This window comes from Crinia signifera, chromosome 5 (genome assembly GCF_055691185.1).
Source record: "Crinia signifera chromosome 5, ASM5569118v1, whole genome shotgun sequence".
In the NCBI taxonomy this organism is placed as follows: Eukaryota; Metazoa; Chordata; class Amphibia; order Anura; family Myobatrachidae; genus Crinia; species Crinia signifera.
The window spans coordinates 323,770,364-323,787,873 of record NC_139221.1 but is presented as its reverse complement, the minus strand read 5'-3'; the positions used below and the strand labels follow the sequence as shown (position 1 = coordinate 323,787,873).

The 17,510-nt window shown below is 50.6% G+C and overlaps 1 protein-coding gene across 2 annotated transcripts in view; it reads right to left on the bottom strand.

The window, feature by feature from the left end:
* Positions 1 to 15,537, bottom strand: part of SLC45A4 (solute carrier family 45 member 4) — an 82,162-nt gene extending 66,625 nt beyond the window's left edge. The window contains exon 1 of one of the 2 annotated variants that reach the window (XM_083144917.1): positions 15,338 to 15,537. The gene's annotated coding sequence lies outside the window, so the exon portion shown is untranslated. Of the gene's footprint in view, positions 1 to 12,031; positions 12,156 to 15,337 lie in introns of those variants that run through there. The other variant, XM_083144919.1, reaches the window with a different exon arrangement.
* Between the last annotated feature and the right edge of the window lie 1,973 nt (positions 15,538 to 17,510).

Below are 17,510 nucleotides of genomic sequence, written 5' to 3'. Positions count from 1 at the left end.
TGCCTTACTGCACACACTTACTGCATGGCGTTGCAGTACAGGAAATGTATCGGTACAGTATCCGCTTACTATACACCCTCACTGCACAGCGTTACTATACAGACAGATGTACTGCATCCAATTACTATACACCCTCACTGCACAGCGTTACTATACAGACACACACACTGCATCCACTTACTATACAAACATCCAGTACTGCATCCAGTTACTACACTACCTCACTGCACAGCGTTACTATACAGACACATGTACTGCATCCAGTTACTATACACCCTCACTGCACAGCGTTACTATACAGACACATGTACTGCATGCAGTTACTATACACCCTCACTGCACAGCGTTACTATACAGACAGATGTACTGCATCCAATTACTATACACCCTCACTGCACAGCGTTACTATACAGACACACGCACTGCATCCAGTTACTATACACCCTCACTGCACAGCGTTACTATACAGACACAGGCACTGCATCCAGTTACTATACAGCCTCACTGCACAGCGTTACTATACAGACACATGTATTGCATCCAGTTACTATACTACCTCACGGCACAGCGTTACTATACAGACACAGGCACTGCATCCACTTACTATACACCCTCACTGCACAGCGTTACTATAGAGACACACGCACTGCATCCACTCACTATACAGACACAGGCACTGCATCCAGTTACTATACAGACACATGTACTGCATCCAGTTACTATACACCCTCACTGCACAGCGTTACTATACAGACACATGCACTGCATCCCCTTACTATACAGACAGATGTACTGCATCCAGTTACTATACACCCTCACTGCACAGCGTTACTATACAGACACATGTACTGCATCCCCTTACTATACACCCTCACTGCACAGCGTTACTATACAGACAGATGTACTGCATCCAATTACTATACACCCTCACTGCACAGCGTTACTATACAGACACACGCACTGCATCCAGTTACTATACACCCTCACTGCACAGCGTTACTATACAGACACAGGCACTGCATCCAGTTACTATACAGCCTCACTGCACAGCGTTACTATACAGACACATGTATTGCATCCAGTTACTATACTACCTCACGGCACAGCGTTACTATACAGACACAGGCACTGCATCCACTTACTATACACCCTCACTGCACAGCGTTACTATAGAGACACACGCACTGCATCCACTCACTATACAGACACAGGCACTGCATCCAGTTACTATACACCCTCACTGCACAGCGTTACTATACAGACACACGCACTGCATCCCCTTATTATACAGACAGATGTACTGCATCCAGTTACTATACACCCTCACTGCACAGCGTTACTATACAGACACACGCACTGCATCCCCTTACTATACAGACACATGTACTGCATGCAGTTACTATACTACCTCACTGCACAGCGTTACTACACAGACACATGTACTGCATCCAGTTACTATACACCCTCACTGCACAGTGTTACTATACAGACACAGGCACTGCATCCTCTTACTATACAGACACATGTACTGCATGCAGTTACTATACACCCTCACTGCACAGTGTTACTATACAGACACAGGCACTGCATCCCCTTACTATACACCCTCACTGCACAGCGTTACTATACAGACACATGTACTGCATCCCCTTACTATACACCCTCACTGCACAGCGTTACTATACAGACACACGCACTGCATCCCCTTACTATACAGACACATGTACTGCATCGTTACTATACACCCTCACTGCACAGCGTTACTATACAGACACACGCACTGCATCCCCTTACTATACAGACAGATGTACTGCATCCAGTTACTATACACCCTCACTGCACAGCGTTACTATACAGACACACGCACTGCATCCACTTACTATACAAACATCCAGTAACTATACTACCTCACTGCACAGCGTTACTACACAGAGACATGTACTGCATCCAGTTACTATACTACCTCACTGCACAGCGTTACTATACAGACACATGTATTGCATGCAGTTACTATACACCCTCACTGCACAGCGTTACTATACAGACACATGTACTGCATCCCCTTACTATACACCCTCACTGCACAGCGTTACTATACAGACACAGGCACTGCTTCCCCTTACTATACAGACACATGTACTGCATGCAGTTACTATACACCCTCACTGCACAGCGTTACTATACAGACACATGAACTGCATCAACTTACTCTAAACACTCACTGCAGTGTTACTATAGACACATGTACTGCATCCGCTTACTGTACACCCACACTGCACAGCATTACTACACTGCATCTGCTTACTGTACACCCTCACTGCACAGCATTACTACACTGCATCAGCTTACTGTACACCCTCACTGCACAGTCACAGCATATGACTCATATTAGCGTGATAGAAGTGATACAAAGTATTGTCAGGCACAAGATGAGAGCTGTGATAATATTGCTACTGCCTAAATTATTTAGGCACCGTTTCCATTAGCGCCGCGATACAGGCCCCTTCCAGGAAACAAAGTTCACTGCGTATTAATGATAGATGACGGAGACAGAAAATAGAATGAGGCCTTGCAGCGACGCAGGTGGGATGGCAGAGCGCAGAGGGGGCAGCATTCAGTGAAGCAGGAGGGGGCGGGGGGTGCAGCGCACAAGACACAACATCTGACCCATACACATCGCTGGTTCAATACCACACAATCAGTGCCAGCTCTGTCACCTGTATTCCTCACACGTGTGGACACAGCAGAACGTGCCGACACAACAGCACTAAGTAAACCATTAAGTACACAGCAGACAACATACAATGCACTATTGTGTGGCCAAAGCATTCCTGCAACACTGCTCATACAGGGCCGAATGCTTAAATAAATATACCCCCAGCGAAGATACAACTAAAGAACATGCAGGGATGACACCGACCATAACCGCACGTGTCTGTCCAACTTCAGTTACCTAGGAGACTACAAATCCAGACTACACAAATATGGATTCCATTCCCCGCCCGGTGATGGCAGGCAGAAGAACTCAGTGCGTAATACAATCCGACAACATTGCAGCTCTAAGTAACCTTGATCACTGTACACGGCAAGAGGCGGCCATACTACATGTACAATGCATTATGTACAGGCTAGAAACTAGTTTAGGACTTTGTGCTTTATTCATTCTGGGCCTAAAAGTCCAATAAGATCTGTGCGACGCCTCTCGGATTTTCATTGGACAATGACGTGCAGCCCGGAATCAGGTCACCTGCCGACGCAATGTAGATTAAATATGGTGCTTTCTAATTGTCTGGCAAAGAACCAGCATCCCAGGGACAGGATGGTGCAAGGCCCTAGAATTGGATAATGTCACCATATACTAAGCTACAAGCCAGATGTTCTGTCCTTTGTCGACATGGTAGGTTTCACTTCCTCTCGCTGACCGTGGTCATGCTAACCTCGCGTCACATGTCAAACATTTAAAAGGAAATTCCCAACAGTAGAAAATTAAGATAAAAGGTTGTAAAAAAAATACCAAAACCCTTAAAGTTCACTAGTTTCCCCAATCATAATCAAAGCAATGACTGGCGTTACATTAGGCTTCCGGATTCTCAATATGTGATCATTTATTTATAGGAGTGTCCAAGCGGTTAAACGGTCGTGTCTACGTGACTGTATAACCCATGTGTGGCAAAATAGGCTTCTTCCTTGTATGCCTTGGCACACGGTCCACCGAACACAGACCTTTTCACCATGCGCCCAAGAAACCACTGATCAGTCTCACCCCGCACCTGGAGACCAAAGCCAAGTGACGGGTACAGCGGGCCTTACCCCGCAGCCAGAGACAGAAGCCAAGTGACGGGTACAGAGAGCCTCACCCCACAGCCGGAGACAGAAGCCAAGTGACGGGCAGTGGGCCTCACCCCACAGCCAGAGACAGAAGCCAAGTGATGGGCACAGACTCACCCCACAGCCAGAAGCCAAGTGACAGGCACAGAGAGCCTCACCCCACAGCCAGAAGCCAAGTGACGGGCACAGAGAGCCTCACCCCACAGCCAGAGACAGAAGCCAAGTGACGGGCACCGAGAGCCTCACCTTACAGCCAGAGACAGAAGCCAAGTGACGGGCACAGACTCACCCCACAGCCAGAGACAGAAGCCAAGTGACGGGCACAGACTCACCCCACAGCCAGAGACAGAAGCCAAGTGACGGGCACAGACTCACCCCACAGCCAGAGACAGAAGCCAAGTGACGGGCACAGACTCACCCCACAGCCAGAAGCCAAGTGACGGGCACAGAGAGCCTTATCCCACAGCCAGAGACAGAAGCCAAGTGACGGGCACAGACTCACCCCACAGCCAGAGACAGAAGCCAAGTGACGGGCACAGAGAGACTCACCCCACAGCCAGAGACAGAAGCCAAGTGACTGGCACAGAGAGCCTCACCCCACAGCCAGAGACAGAAGCCAAGTGACGAGTACAGAGAGCCTCACCCCACAGCCAAAGACAGAAGCCAAGTGACGGGCACAGAGAGCCTCACCCCACAGCCAGAGACAGAAGCCAAGTGACGGGCACAGACTGATATAAGAAGCCAAGTGACGGGCACAGAGAGCCTCACCCCACAGCCGGAGACAGAAGCCAAGTGACGGGCACAGACTGATCTAAGAAGCCAAGTGATGGGCACAGAGAGCCTCACCCCACAGACAGAAGCCAAGTGACGGGCACAGAGAGCCTCACCCCACAGCCAGAGACAGAAGCCAAGTGACGGGCACAGACTGATATAAGAAGCCAAGTGACGGGCACAGAGAGCCTCACCCCACAGCCGGAGACAGAAGCCAAGTGACGGGCACAGACTGATCTAAGAAGCCAAGTGACGGGCACAGAGAGCCTCACCCCACAGACAGAAGCCAAGTGACGGGCACAGTCTCACCCCACAGTCGGAGATAAGCCAACTGATGGGCACGGATGTCATTTATTAGTAATCTAACCGATCTAGCTGGTCTTTAGGCCCATTTACATATAACGCTTAACCCTTTTGCTTGGCCATTTTCACACCAATTCTTACAAATTCACTTGGCACCCAAAGGGTTAATACTCAATCCTCACATTAAGCTAATAAATAAAATATTCCGAGATCTGCACTGAACAGAAAGGAACAGGTCGCGCTGCGTTCAGAGTCTGTCATCTTTCCTGCCACCAGGAGACACTGAACCCTCAGCATCAATTATTTAATTCAATCCACATTTAATACAATGGGGAAATTAAGCCAGAAAGCCAGGAGCGATGTGTCCCAGATGGAAGCTATGACGTAGACGTGCAGGTGAGGACGGCGGATACAGAGGCAGATCCTGAGGTGGGTGGCCACACGCATGGACAGAATACAATGAGCGGGCACTTACACCCAGGTAACTGCAACTGGGTGTGCCCGCTAATGGTGGCTGTACGAGGAGCGGGCACTTACCTGGGTCTAAGTGCCTGCTACTGGTAGCGATCAAAAAAATACCCACACAAAAAACGGTCGACCAGGTCTATGTTTTTTGCTTATGTCGGCCTTCTGTCAAGGTCAACCATTTAAAGATGTCAACACACCCACTGTCGAACATTAGCGGTCGACCCAATGACTGTTTATCTATAGTCAATCTATAATGAGGTTGATCACTAAAGGTAGACCGACCTAAGTTCGACAGGGTCAGAAGTCAACATGGACACCGTATATTGGTGCACCATGTCCCCTTGCATGACTCGCTGCGCTCGGCACACCAATATATTTTCCCTCCATGCCCTACTGGATTGTGGGGTATGAAATGCCGCCTGTTTTAAAAAAAATAAAAAAAAACACACCTTTTAATTGTCAAACAAATGCTTGTGTCAACTTATTTAATTTGTCGACCCAAAGTACATCGACCTAGGGACTGCATTCCCTGCAACATGGTACACAGCCATGAAACACAACCAAACGCTTACTGCACAAATGGTCACTGCTCAGCCGCACTTTCCAGCCAGGACACCCACATTAGATGCGGACAAGGATATATAGGCAATTTGGGCAAAGCAATTGATGCAACCTCAATCCAAGACGTCTCACCTCAGTTGCACTACAACGCCCAGCAGATCATGCATGGAAAACGCACCACTCTACAGGTCACGCCGGCAGCTGCAGCGTCTCAGGCCTGCACTATGTAGATAGCAGAAGGCTTCGGCCTTATCAGCTTTGTTACAAGGCGCTGGTGTGTGCACAGCAAGCTGCAGCATGTATACTGCTCATCTTCCTGGCACAGCTCCTGCCTATAGCATCCACCCAGCATATCACCTCCCTATACAAGCATGACACGGTGCAGGAACAGCTGTGCGGTCCTAGCAGGACACATAACAAGTGTCTGGTGTCTACCCGCCTCAGGCCTGAGCGCAGAAAATGGCAGAGTGTCTGAGGGCCCGGGACATTTCTCCCGCCTTCATATACGACCCATTACATTTCTGTCTGTGGCAGAAGCCAAGTTCCTGTTTTCTAGTGCAGCTCAGGGGCTACGTGACTTGCAGAAGCCCCGAGTCAGCACATTTGGGGTTGCTCAGCAGTTTGGTTCTATTTACCCCCTTCCTCCATGTTCCTCATCTGCCTACCTGGCTTTGGAAATAGAGAACTGCGCTCGTGAGGAATGGTCATGTGACGGGGCAGCCGTGCCAGAAAACGATTACCTCAGCTTTGGAGGGAAAAACCATTATATATCAGTATAAGTGTTAACCGCTTCCTCACCGCGCAGCAGTCACTGGGGGACGACTGGTGTTTGCAGTATTCTTTTATAATAAAGCAGAAGCCGCAAGTTGACACAGGGTGTAATTTATGTTTCTACGCTATGCCGATGGTCACGCAACCGAGCGCTTAGCGCCAAATTACGCATGGGGCGTGGTCGCGCTGCACACATGCCGCAGTACCTCTGCGCTGTGAGGTACAGAGTGACAGGAAGGTTCCGTGTGGGGGTGGTAACAGGACGGCTGCCAAAACGCCAGGGCGTAACTGCCATAGGGCCCGATTCAAACCTGTGCATACTTGCAGCCTAGCGAACAGGTAAGCCCCACCCCCTCAAGCCACTTGTGTATGCTTACACGTCCCCTCGCATGCAGCCGACCGGGAGATAAACCACTGGATGCTCAGCGACCAATGGAATGCTTTCTGCAGCCTTCAGTCAATACTTCTCAGATGTCTGCTGCAGTCAGAATTTGTGGCGGGCGCTGAAGTCATGTGACATCAGCCCCACACAGCGACACGTCTGTGTCCCCAGGGGAATGCACGGTGTTTTATGGGGACGCCCCTATTTAACGCTGGGCGTTCCCCTACAGTCGCCGCCTGTCCTCCCATCACACATGAAGACCCCACATTGAAAATGAGGCTGAATTGGCCACATTAGTGGGGAGTGTACCCGCATTTAGCTGTAATCATGTACTTAAAGAAACATAGTGCCGGTATCATCAAGGCCGCAGGCGTTGGGGGGGGGGCTATAATCTATACACACACAATTCCGGGAAAGTCAGACACCACTGGTTAAACATTTATATGCAAGCGTTTTCATGTAATTGGTTTCAGGCAGATGTCCCCATGGACCGCACAAGGCGCCATTTACCTGCCATGTTACCGCCCCACATCTTCCAGTGTTTACATTATACTCATGTGACAGAAGTAGGAGAACCCCATAATGTTCCATAGGTTTTTGAGAAATACAATAGAATAAACGGGTAGGGATCATTAGGTAGACATGGGTAAGGTCAACATTGAAAAAGTCAACATGTTTTTTTTTTTTAACACTCAACATAAACACTAAAACGTAGCACCGCGTCCCCTCGCACACTAATTTATTCTCCCACCACGCCCTAGTGGATGGATACCGCTTGCCGGCACATGTGGTGTTGACATGGAGACCGAAACGTAGCACCGCGTCCCCTACGCTCAGCACACTATTTTATTCTCCCACCACGCCCTAGTGAATGGTAGGGCATGAAATACCGCCTGTCGGCACATTTTGGCTCAATAAACAGTAATAAAAAAAAATTGTCGACAGTAAAAAAATACATGTCGATCCAATGACCCTGTTGACCTTAATGGTGTCGACTCAATGACCGTATCCCGAATAAACCATGATTAATAAAAAGATGCCCATACACGTGAGGTACCACAAGCCTCCCTACCATGCGACAAATCCTTAAGGTGCCCATAGGCAAGATTTGGGCACTTACCACCCGAGAAATCGGGTGAAAAGTAGCAAATTGTATATGCCTAACCTCCTCGCAAATCGATCGCAAAGGCTGCACTATACCGCTATCTGGGAGACCAATGGCTACCCGCTCTGTATTTCTCAGCCCAATGCGTCGGAATCGGGTAAAAATTGCCCAAATTGTATAAGTATTGGGGCACATTCCCGACAAAGGTAGATTTACTAAATATCGTAAAAACAAATTAAAATAAGGTTGTGTGGCTTTGAAGGGCAGGATATAGGAGTCCAAGCCTGATGTTGCTTGAGTCACAGCTGTGGCGTACACTACTGCCGCGCTGTAGATCCCAGCCTTCTTAACCGACCGTAATTAAACACACCCATAATCTCAGACGCAAAAACACCCGTAGCCCATACATTGTACATAGCTGCAGGGTCAATAAGAAACTAAACCCGTTTGTTTTCTGGTCTTTTTCCTTTTTGCTTAATATTCCTGGCAAGGATGTGATCTAAGTAGCGGCCCTGGAGCAGTCCTGGGACACAAGACTGCCAATACAGGAGTGAAGCCAGCTCTACGTCTCCTGACCTACTTCTGCAGGTGTAGTGTTACCGGGTGACGAGAGCAGCAGGTAGAGCAGTCTGTATTTTTGGATGCTAGGATAACAATATCTTCTAGATCACATGACAAGCACGCCGTGCGGGGATTCTGCCCTTTCTCAGCCCTGCTCAGCTGGTTTTCTTGGCAGAGGAACGCTACTTCGCTCGCCTGCCAGCAACACACAACCCTGCTTTAATGTTAAGGAAGGAGAGAGTTTATGACGTTTAATATAAAGTGTGACAGCACTGAATTCTGGGAAGTGCGGCGGTCAGGCAAGAGATGACTAAGCAACATAACAGAGCTCAGGAGCGCGCACCCCTCAGCTGTACACACTGGAGTGTGCCAGTCGGAACTGAACCAACATTTGCTACTCCGTGCACACGAGGTGAAACCATTTGGAATCACCAGGATGGTTTTTCTCCTCTCTTCTCGGTGCCGAGTAAGTCCTGGCGATTACATCAGCGGCCCTCCTTCCCAATGGATGGGGGGGTTGCCTGCACTCCCAGAAGCTGGGTTACCGCCCCCAAACGCTCGCAGTGTGTCAATCATTCACGTATGGCTATGTAATGTGTGCTTGAATGGTCGCCTGAATCGGGCCCCAAGTCTTGAAAAGTGATATATTGGAGAGAGAGATAAATTACCAGCCAATCAGCTCCTGTCATTGTTCAAACATTTAAATGGCCACCCAGTTGTGACAGCAGGTGGCCGATTGGTGTGTACTGCGTACCAATTGTTATATAATAGTGTTCATTCTAGCACCTGCTACCTTTGAAAACCCATGCAGTTACTCTTCCCTGCCTGGGGTGTTTCAGTGCTTCTAGCACAGTGTGGTCTGTATATCAGCACTGATATGCAAACCAGACCTGTTCTAGAAACACCACAGCAGACAGCGACACCCCAGGCAGGGAAGATGAACTGCATGGGTTTTCAAAGATGGCGGGTGCTAGAATGAACACTATATAAATCAGCGGATTAACTAACCTGTCAGCCAGGTCTGTACCCAGCGGTCGTTGTAAGACACATGCATGCAGAGAGATGGCAATATGGTGGGTATTTCTGGGGGTGGTGGCATAGCCAGATGTGTTGCTGTCAGTGACTGCATCTAAAAATGCCGCAACAATGGTGCATCTTTGTATATGCCATGACAGTAGCGGTGCTGGGAGCTGCAGCCTCTGCCTAAGGAGGCTGCTGCAGAGAAGACTTCCAATGTTGAGATGCGCTCCTAAGACCGCGGTACATCGATGTAGACTACTCCTGCTAGTAACATGTTCCTATACAGTTAGGGACCCCCACCACCCCAACATAATATCCTACAGGTCTGACCAATAGGGTGAGCAACAATGTGCTGTATAACCCCTCATTTATTATTCAGCCCTTAATCTAGGCGTATGGCAAACACAGACTTGCCTTGTTTACATGATCTAAGCGAAGAGCGCAGTAGTGCGCTGCGTCACCTCCAAAGAGCGCAAATAAGCTGGCACATTAGACGTCACAGCAGTACGACAGCGGAACAATACTATTACCGCTCAGCGCACTGCAGAACAAGGCTTTATCACCGACCAGTTCTATGCAGGAAATAAAAGGTCTGCTGTAATAAATCTGCCCCGGCCTCCAGAAGGAACTGCGATTACAGACAACAGCATTTTATAACGAGTTTGACTTCCAAGGTCACCGAGCGCAGTCACTGCAGACACTGTCGTGGATTAAAAAGCAAATAAATAATACAGACTATAAACTGCCGCTGCGCAGCGGGAGTGGCTTATCTGCACAGAAGTGAGCATGGTAGCGGAGTCCTGATGCCCATTAGGGGCACATCCTTATTCAGATCTTATCGCAGTACACATTTGTTCTCAAAATGGACCAAACCATGTACACTGCAGGTGGGGCAGATGTAATGTGCAGAGAGTTACATTTGGGTGGGGAGTTTTGAAACTGAAATCTAAATTGCAGTGTAAGAATAATGCAGCCAGTATTTACCCTGCACAGAAACAAAATAACTCACAAATCCAACTTTACATGTTACATCTGCCCCACCTGCAGTGCACATGGTTTTGTCCATTTTGAGAACAATTTTGTACTGCGATCAGATCTGAATAAGGGCCACTATGCGGTGTATATAGGAAGGACGGATATACCCCCTGCTGTAAGCTATCAGACCTCACTTTAGAGATCAGTGACCTGTATACATTATCTCATGTATACCCTGTATGTTTCTTGTACTTGTCCACTATTGTATTCAACTGCAAGTCACTGTTTTTCTTATTTGTTTATGTACGCTGTAATTGGGCGCTGTGGATCCCTTGTGGCGCCATATAACAATATCATCATGTGCAGCAAACAATGCAACAAAAATGTCTTCATAAATCATCAAGTCAATAACAAACTAACAACGCCACATTGCGTATATGGACAGTAACAGGTTCTCTGTGGCCACACTTTACTGCCCAGGCTGCATTCACTGAGATTATTGCAGGGTTATAGACACACTGCAAACAGGAGGTGCCAAGTCACAGACACACTATAGACCTGTAAACAAGCCTACGGACTTCCTTTTAAATGCACAACACACAATGGGCCCTGATTCTGGTTCACTTGAAAAAACAAACTCTCTCTAATGGACAAAGCCATGCTGCACTGCAGGGGAAGGGGGGGGCAGATGCAACCTGTGCAGAGTGTTAGATTTGGGAGAGTTTTTTTGTTTCTGTGCAGAGTAAATACTGGCTGCTTTATTTTTACACTGCAAAATAGATCTCCTTTGAAATAAAAACCGCACACAAATCTTACTCTCAGTACAGGTTACATCTGCCCCACCTGCAGTGCATATGTTTTTGTCCATTAGAGAGCGACTTTGTTACTGCAAGTGAACCTGAATCAGGAACAAAACACAAACCCTGGGGTCAGACACACAATCCGTAGCACAGCAAACGACGCACAAACACTATCACCCACAAATGACACCAGTCACTGCAGCACAGAGGATCTGTCCTTGTCCCGTGACACGCATTGCTAACACTTATACCAGCAAACAGGGATCGGGGTGGAGGGACCATGTCAGCGAATATGTAGTTCTGCATGGAAGCAGGGCGCAGTGGCTCAACAGCAAACGCACTATATAGCACATCCTACACATCTGCAATAACCATACACGATAACAACCGTGCAAGAGAGGCCAGATAATAGTCAGATTGGGACCAGATCCATCACAGCAGGTAATAATATTCCCGGGCAGGCTGTACATCTGGTTCCAGGCTTACGGAAATCAGTGAGCAGGATTTGTCAGCGTCGTATCCCGGCTGTAGGGAAACGGGAACATTTGCTGGGAGAAGAGGAGTCTACGTCCGTCACAGCGGGGTGTCAGACACATTGTGTGTATTAAGGTCCTCAGTCTCTTATGACCGCCCGACACTGGGAACGCAGAGTATCGTCTGAGCGATAAGCAAAACCTCCGCACCACATGCACTAAAATTAGACTGCAAGGAGTCAAGAGGCAAATTAACTCCCGTCTACCAAGTCCTGGACCTACGCCGATACATTTCCCAGCAGAAACTATTCAAATGTCAGTGCAGGGACCCTCAGAGCTTGCATTCTATTTATGGGGCAAGTGGCTAGTCTCTGCTCTGCAACCCATGCAGGTGGTTCATTAAGTCTGCAATGTTGTCAGATTTTAAGATGATTTTAGAAGAGGGACCATGTCGCTGGTGGAGATCCACATCAGTGACATGCTGCATTTGGGTTCTTATGGACATGACTGCATAGGCTGGTGCAACGTAAAGGTTAATAATGGGTGACCTTAACCGCTAGGACCAACCAGAACTCCACATTAATATTGTACTTTGGTAGTGAACAAGACACGGGAAGCTAAACAAGGACCATAGAGCAACATTGCCGGCTATATGGAATTAAACCTTATTGAATGCACTTCTATTCAATAGTGTCCTGCATAGTGACCTCATACATAATATAGTAATCAGTCTATTGTATCCAAATACCACCCCCCCCCCCCCCCCCCACCTCCTCAAAGGCAGCACAACACCACATGTGCAGCAGACCAGGTAAGGCAGTTTTTTTTCTATAGGTTAAACATTGAGCATAGCTGTAGGGTGAAGGGTTGTGTCTATGGCAAAGAACTGTGGGGGATATTTAATAGGATGAGAGAATCAGAAAGTGAGAGATTTGGTAAGAAATCTCCAGTTTTCTTAAAGCGGCAATCATTTACACTGCAAAATCAAACTGCTTTTGCAGTGTAAATGATTGCCGCTTTAAAAAAAAAAAAAAGGGGGGGGGGGGAGATTTCTTATCAAATCTCTCACTTTGTGATTCTCTCACCCTATTACATGTCACCCGGTGTTCATTATACCAGTAAACACCAAACAGTCCCCAGACCATACAGTAACACAGGGATCCGCAGCGTACCTTTAATGCGATCTCAGGTAAAACCATAACACGGAGAGGTCCTCCGGACTTACAGCGAGATCTCCTCCATTGTGCGGGACCCCGGTACCTGACCGTAGGTGTATTTTTAATCAACAGCGGCTTTAAAGGCACCCACAATGAAAGAGAAATCAACGCTGATCTGAGAGCCAATCACAGAGGGTGATCCATAATGTGTGTAATACAGGCCGAGACTCCCATATCCCAAATGCATTTTGGATATTGGAATATTTGCGACCCATATGGACATTTTTTCGGGGGACGAGGCCCAGGTCTAAACATAAAATGTATTTCGGCATCATACACAGCCTGAAGATCATTTTATACTGTACAAGTTGTGCATGAAACTATGGGTCACTATTGCATATATATTGCAGGGTACGATCATGTTCTGTACCCAGTTGAAGGGATGGTTTTCAAATCCTGACTGCAGCAGGTAGGATCTGCAAAACGACCAGCGGGGACACGCATCGGATCTAAAACATGCCCAATTTACATACAATCGGTAGAGATTGTATAACAATTGGGGGAATTGAGGCCAAATCATTCTGGTGTGTACCCAGCATCAGTCATGATCCAAAAAGCTTTGGCATTTCACTTATCGGTGACCCAACCTGTAACATATGATTGTAGGCTCTGCACATTGGTCCATGGGAGAAATACTGGTTTGAGAGGCCTACACGCTAAGACATCAGGATAGCTGCACACCAGAGATGCGTGTGTTAGGGATGGAAGGACAGAATAGCAGTTCAGTCCATAAACACTGCAAGCCGGTATATTGTGTACCCAACGCGTACTACACTGCGTCCAGGTCAGCTTATTACAAATCACAATCTACTTGTGAACTGCCATTGTGTCAGGTGCACAGGAGAGAGAAAAATGGGGATTAGACTGCAAGCTCTGTGGGTAAATACATGAAAAGGAGTCAGAAAGAGTTCTGAGGGTAAATTTACTGACCAAGCTTTGCTTGTAGTTGCACTGACAAAATAGAGTGCAAGCTCTGCGGATCACCATCAGGGGCAGGGAACAGAAGAGGCTCTGCAGGGTTCCTGCTCCGACAGGGGATAAGTGTAATATCAAAAGGAAAATGCAGTGACAGTAAGGAATAAAAAGTAATCTCTTAAAGTCACTGCACAGACACAGGGAACAGAGCGCAAGCTCTGCGGGTCGCGGCATTGGCACAGGGCGCAAGCTCTGCGGGTCGCAGCATGGGCACAGGGAACAGAGCGCAAGCTCTGCGGGTCGCGGCATGGGCACAGGGAACAGAGCGCAAGCTCTGCGGGTCGCGGCATGGGCACAGGGAACAGAGCGCAAGCTCTGCGGGTCGCGGCACCGACAGTGACAGGGAATAGTTGCCAAGCTCTAGTCCCTGTGCCAATGCAGTGACCCAACAGCATTGGCACAGGGAATAGAGTGTAAGCTCTGCGGGTCACGGCACTGACAGGGAATAGAGTGCAAGCTCTGCGGGTCACGGCACTGACAGGGAATAGAGTGCAAGCTCTGCGGGTCACGACACTGACAGGGAATAGAGTGCAAGCTTTGCGGGTCGCGGCATGGGCACAGGGAACAGAGCGCAAGCTCTGCGAGTCGCGGCATGGGCACAGGGAACAGAGCGCAAGCTCTGCGGGTCGCGGCACCGACAGTGACAGGGAATAGTTGCCAAGCTCTAGTCCCTGTGCCAATGCAGTGACCCAACAGCATTGGCACAGGGAATAGAGTGTAAGCTCTGCGGGTCACGGCACTGACAGGGAATAGAGTGCAAGCTCTGCGGGTCACGGCACTGACAGGGAATAGAGTGCAAGCTCTGCGGGTCACGGCACTGACAGGGAATAGAGTGCAAGCTCTGCGGGTCACGGCACTGACAGGGAATAGAGTGCAAGCTCTGCGGGTCACGGCACTGACAGGGAATAGAGTGCAAGCTTTGCGGGTCACGGCACTGACAGGGAATAGAGTGTAAGCTCCGCAGGTCAAAGCATTGACAGGCAATAAAATGTAAACACTGCAGGTCACTGCACTGACACAGGGACTAGAGTGCAAGCTCTGCGGGTCCCGGCACCGGGGAAAGGCCGGGCGCTGTGGCAGGGATGCACCTGTCACGGGTGAAGGGCAGCAGGCGGGGGTGCTCGTACCTTGGGGCGGTGATGACAGGAAATGGTGTTCTGAGGGCTCCTCCGCTGGAATCCCCGGTGATGAGGCCGCTGCGGCGCGGTGTCCCCGGTATATATAGGCGGAGGCTGGGCGGTGTGTATCCCGGGCGGGCGGAGCTAGGACCCGGCCTCCTCACCGACACTCCGGCTTCCGTTGACGCAGTTCATTAATATGCAGCAGTCGGCAGGGGGCGGGCCGGGGACCGGGATGGACACTGATTGGCTGCCTCTGAGCTCGAAGGGCGTGCCTACAGCCGGTGCATGAGATGACTCAGAGACGCTTGTTGCCAGGAGCCGGACTGGGGGGGACCCGGAGCTGTATCTCCTGCCCCGGGAGGGGGTGATGGTGCTCAGTGTACCCGGGGGACAGGGTGATGGTGCTCAGTGTGCCCGGGGGAGAGGGTGATGGTGCTCAGTGTGCCCGGGGGAGAGGGTGATGGTGCTCAGTGTGCCCGGGGGAGAGGGTGATGGTGCTCAGTGTGCCCGGGGGAGAGGGTGATGGTGCTCAGTGTGCCCGGGGGAGAGGGTGATGGTGTTCAGTGTGCCCGGGGGAGGGGGTGATGGTGCTCAGTGTGACCGGGGGAGAGGGTGATGGTGTTCAGTGTGCCCGGGGGAGAGGGTGATGGTGCTCAGTGTGCCCCGCTCTCCTGCCCCGGGGAGGGGGTGATGGTGCTCAGTGTGCCCGGGGGAGGGGGTGATGGTGCTCAGTGTGCCCGGGGGAGAGGGTGATGGTGCTCAGTGTGCCCCGCTCTCCTGCCCCGGGGAGGGGGTGATGGTGCTCAGTGTGCCCGGGGGAGGGGGTGATGGTGCTCAGTGTGCCCGGGGGAGAGGGTGATGGTGTTGAGTGTGCCCCGGGAGGGGGTGATGGTGCTCAGTGTGCCCCGGAAGGGGTGATGGTGCTCAGTGTGCCCGGGAGGGGGTGATGGTGCTCAGTGTGCCCGGGAAGGGGGTGATGGTGCTCAGTGTGCCGGGGGAGAGGGTGATGGTGCTCAGTGTGCCCCGCTTTCCTGCCCCGGGGAGGGGGTGATGGTGTTCAGTGTGCCCGGGAAGGGGGTGATGGTGCTCAGTGTGCCCGGGAAGGGGGTGCTGTGCTCAGTGTGCCCGGGAAGGGGGTGATGGTGCTCAGTGTGCCCGGGAAGGGGGTGATGGTGCTCAGTGTGCCCGGGGAGGGGGTGCTGTGCTCAGTGTGCCCCGCTCTCCTGCCCCGGGGAGGGGTTGATGGTGCTCAGTGTGCCCGGGAAGGGGGTGATGGTGCTCAGTGTGCCCCGGGTGAGGGGGTGATGGTGCTCAGTGTGCCCGGGAAGGGGGTGATGGTGCTCAGTGTGCCCCGCTCTCCTGCTCCGGGGAGGGGGTGATGGTGCTCAGTGTCCCCCGGGGAGGGGGTGATGGTGCTCAGTGCGCCCCGGAGAGGGGGTGATGGTGCTCAGTGTTCCCCAGGGAAGGGGTGATGGTGCTCAGTGTGCCCCGGGGAGGGGGTGATGGTGCTCAGTGTGCCCCGGGGAAGGGGTGATGGTGCTCAGTTTGCCCCGGGGAGGGGGTGATGGTGCTCAGTATGCCCCGGGGAGGGGGTGATGGTGCTCAGTGTGCCCCGGGGAGGGGTTGATGGTGCTCAGTGTGCCCCGGGGAGGGGGTGATGGTGCTGAGCATTGTGGTGACTATTGAGTGATTTCTCCTGGGCTCACAAATAATATTTGTGGGTACAGGGGCAAAGACAGGGCAGGTGGCTGAGGGCATGTGACATCAGCCCTCAACCCCCGGCACACTTCGTCCCACACACATTTGCATGAGTGTTCTCGTGTCCCATCACTGCCCCCCTCCCTGCTGCGAATGGCCCTGCGAAAGTGTAAATCGCTGAGGGTTTTCCTAGTCGCGGTTTGCACATACGTACCAATGAGCGTCACACCACACACACACACCAAAAATACGCAATGTCCATTTCACATATTTAGGGCGGGATGTACTAAAGGGAAAATGCGGTAAAACGGGGGTTTTACCGCATTTTCCTATTTACCTTAAGCCGTCCGCCCCGTCTCCGCTGGGCAGGGTATCGCCACCCTCTGGGCTTCTATCGCCGCCCGCCGTCCACGCGCCCCGTCCTCCTTTGATCGCCTCCTCCCCCAGCAGGTGTCACAGCGGGGAGGACATCTGGCTGCAG